The sequence below is a fragment of the Arachis ipaensis genome, chromosome B08, assembly GCF_000816755.2.
Source record: "Arachis ipaensis cultivar K30076 chromosome B08, Araip1.1, whole genome shotgun sequence".
In the NCBI taxonomy this organism is placed as follows: domain Eukaryota; kingdom Viridiplantae; phylum Streptophyta; class Magnoliopsida; order Fabales; family Fabaceae; genus Arachis; species Arachis ipaensis.
This window is the reverse complement of record NC_029792.2, coordinates 94,687,819-94,692,241: the sequence shown is the minus strand read 5'-3', so window position 1 is coordinate 94,692,241 and position 4,423 is coordinate 94,687,819.

The following is a 4,423-nucleotide window of genomic DNA, read 5'->3' as shown; positions in this document are numbered from 1 at the left end:
AATATAGCTCATCAAGCAACTAATATATATATATAAATATAACTCTGGGTTGCATTAAGCAATTAATATATATATATAGCTCTTTATTATATTACTCTTCTCTTTATATCTCTTTACTCTGTTCTGGTTTCTTTTTTCTCTGTATCTCTTTACTCTGTTTTAATTACTTTGTTCTCTGTATCTCTTTTTTCTTCTCTGATTACTCTTTTCATCTGTATCTATATTACTCTTTTTCTCTTTATCTCTTTACTTTACTCTGGTTACTCTGTTTTCTGTGTTTCTCTACTCTGCTCTGATTTCTCTGCTTAACGTATGTATTTAAAGTTTATGTAAATTTCGGTATGAATAGTTTTCCTGTCCCAAGTATAGGTTCATTAAGTCTATACTAAAATAGTTTAACTTTTCATATAATACCTAACCCTAGTCGCAACTCAATGACTAACTATGTTGCCCTAGTTCGTTCACTAATTTCTGTCTGTTTTTCTGTTATTAAAACCTTACAGACTTTTCTTTAGTTTTTATCTTTTCTTTAACTTTTTATCTTTCTTTTATCTTTGCCTCACTAATATGTTCTTACCACCCCCTAAGTGTTTTATGAAGGTAATTATGAGATTCTGCGCTTAAAGTTGTCTTTCTAAAGCTTTTACAGAAAACTGCCTTTTCCATGCTACTTTGACTAAGCGAACAACTTTGCCTCTTAGCTGCTTATCACTTCTTTCTACTATCTGAACCGATGATGCTTGATATGTCAAATCATTTCATAACTGTACTGTCTCTGGTTGTAAAACGTGACTCTTGTCAGGAATATATTTCTTAAGTTGCGAGACATGAAAAACATCATGAAGGTTTGATAAATAAGGAGGAAGGACTATTTGATAAACTACTAGACCGACTCTTTTAAGTATTTGGAAAGGTTCTATGTATCGTGGGTTAAGCTTTTTAGTCTTAAGGGCTCTACCTATCCCAGTAATAGAGGTTACTTCTAGAAAGACACGGTTTCCATCACTAAACTCTAAGGATCTACGTCTATTATCGGCATAGCTCTTTTGACGGCTCTGTGCTGTCTGGATCTTCTGGCAGGTTAAACATTTTGAGACATAATCAGCTACTTCTTTCTTTAAGCCCGGCCACCAGAACATTTGTTTCAAATCTCGATACATCTTTGTCACTCCAGGATGCATAGAAAATCTACTTTGGTGCCACTAGTACTCAGCTTCTCCCTCGAGCATATAAGTAGCAAACTCCACGTGTTGTCCTTCTGGAACATGTTGCACTCTCAGTGATTGTTCAATACCTCGAAACCAATTATCAGTGTCAGTTGCAACGAGTGTACCCTTGAACTTAGGCGGATTAATCTTCAGAAATGTCGCAAGGGTCATAGGTCTTCCAGGAGGCCCTAAGGTGTTCTCATCATTCCCATTATCTTCTCCGTATTCATTCTCGTTCCCATTTCTCACTCCGAGACGTTCAACAGCCCTAGCCGCTGCTACAGCAGCTTCACGCACTACTTCAGCCACGTTGTTCATGGTAGCCATAAACGTTTCCTGTTCCCTCTCGTAGTTAACATTAGGAATTCCTTCTCGTACGCCTCGTCTCCATGAACCCATTATAGTCTTGTTCACACCAAACAATCATTGTTAAGGTGATCAATCTTAACACTTCAAGTCAAGTGTGACCATTCCCAAAATGAAAACACAGAGACAATCATGCAACATATATCACTGGGATATCCTATACGCATGAGACACACAACAGAGTATGCAATGAAGCATAGTCAGTCCACTCCATCTTTTCATCTGTATCTATATTAATCTTTTTCTCTTTATTTCTTTACTTTACTCTGGTTACTTTGTTTTCGGTGTTTCTCTACTCTGCTCTGATTTTTCTGCTTAACGTATGTATTTAAAGTTTATGTAATTTTCGGTATGAATAGTTCGCCTGTCCCAAGTATAGGTTCATTAAGTCTATACTGAAACAGTTTAACTTTTCATATAATACCTCCACAAGCATAGCAGTTAGGTGATCCAAACTGGCAAGGCCTGTTACTATGCTCTTTTCCGCATTGCTTACATGCAGGGTTTATGTAAGCCTGATGGGCTCGTTTACCATTGCCTTACCTTACTTTACCTCCATTCTTACCCGTACGGCGAGCAGTAATGTTACCAACTTGTAGGTTCTTATGCTGTCGTATGCCACGCACTTTAAAATGCACCCTTCTCCCAGCTGCCTGATGATTGCTAAGACGCCTTGGTGGAAATCCTTGGCGACTCACCTTGGCCACAGTCACTTTCTTAATACATTCTTCTACTAACTTACTCTTGTTGACTAATTCAGCAAAATTACGTATCTCCAGCAAAGGGGTAAGAACTGGGGAGTTCTTAGTAGGGTCGGGGTTATTAGTTACGTTCATTTATTTGGGGTCGATTAGTAGACGAGTAACATAATATAGCGAAGCAGTAAATAGAAGATAAAGATAGAAAGAGGAAGTAGAGACAACAAAAAGTAGAACACAAACAAAAGAATACAAGAAAATAAAACACAGAAGTAGCATACGAGCAGACAAACATAAAGAAGTAGATCACACACAGAAAGGAATGCAACAGAGAATGATGCGCAGACAAGAATGATGCATGTCTAGCCCTAGCGCAGGCCATGAGCTCAGGTGTCGGTTGGCTGCCCGCAATCCCGACATTTATCCGGTCACGAGTAATCCCGATTTCCCGAATACGATTTTCCGTTCCTAAATAAATGCGCATATAATAATAGCCGCTCATTTGAGACAGCCTCTGCTTACTGTAGAAAAATATGGTTAGGTGTATCGGAACACTTGTAAAAACATCTCTAAAAATTATTTTCTGAGCTACTTGCATAAATGACACTAGTAACATATTTATTATGAGAATAAAACATGTATAATGAGGCCTTAGCATTGCTAAAGTCATCAGAGAGTGCTGGTGCTAAGCTGCACCAGTAAACCGTAAACCCGGTTAAACCGATTTTCTGTTTTTAACTAAAACAGACCAGGTAACCTTATAATATCATTCAAGCATTTTATAATACTAATATAATGATAATATTATACTATTATCTCTCTCCTCTCATGAATCGAGTCCGTTTCGTCAAACAGAGACTATTTACGAAAATCAAAATCAAAACTGCCAACCGATACGGTTCAAAAACTAGGTTCTTCCCGATTGCATTATCGAGCTTGCCTCAGAGGAGGTTCTAGCTTAAGGATGACATAATGATAATGAGGATTGAGATACTTGATGATATAGCAGAGGTGTTCCCTTTACTGATCTTCCGGAGAAATCCGTACTTTCAGAAAAGATCTCATGTACTCGAAAATCAGGGTTGTTACAGATGGCCTCATGGGAAGACTTGGAGAATGACTCTGATGATGATGATGAAGAAACCGAGACCAAGTCACAAACATGTCTCATGGCAGACCACATAGATCAGGTAGTCTTTCATAATCCTAATGCTGAAGATCTTCATCTTATGATAGACCACCTCTCTAAAAAAATAAGATGTTTTTTGCTGAAAAATCAAGAACTTGAACAACAAATCACCATTCTTAAGGCTGAAAACAGTTTTTTAAAAGAAAAAGTAAGAGAGGCCGAAACTGCTTGTGACCTTGTTAAAGAGAATAAGCAGTTAAGAGCCCAAGTTAGAAGTTGTGAAAGTAACCATTCTGTTCTTGCATATGTGGATTGTTTTAAGCAAAATGAAGAGTTGCTTAAAGACTTAAGGAAGACTTAGCCAAGTTCACACAAAGTTCCGAAAGTTTAAATCACATCCTGGCTAGTCAAAAACCTCTTTACGATAAGGCTGGGTTGGGGTTCTATAAATCTGAAAATTCACATTTTGAAAATATTGCTTCATCTTCTAATGATACAAGATTTCAAGATCCCACATACTTTAACAAAACAGCAACTCCAAGATTTTGTAGACTATGCAATCGGAATAGACACTTTCCCATTCAATACTTTTTTGGTGAAAGAATGGTCGGTGACAAGGTTTATAAAATTGTTTTTGATTACAATGGCTTAGGACATAGAAGATGATTTAACGTAAAAGGATCCAAAAAGATTTGGATACCTAAGGTTACTTGAGCTTGTTTTGTAGGTGTGCCTAGCATCCAAAAGGAAGGAAAACATGTGGTATATGGACAGCGGATGCTCTAGGCATATGACGGAAAGACAACCTTCTTCATAAAGCTTGATGAATATGATGGAAGGCTTGTCACTTTCGGTGATGATGCAAAAGGAAAAATTGTGGTTGTTGAAAAAGTTGGTAAAAACATTTCTTCTTGTATAAATGATGTTCTCCTTGTACATGGCTTGAAACATAATTTGCTTAGTGTTAGTCAACTTTGTGATTTGGGTTTTGAAGTTATCTTTAAGAAATTTGTTTGTTTAGT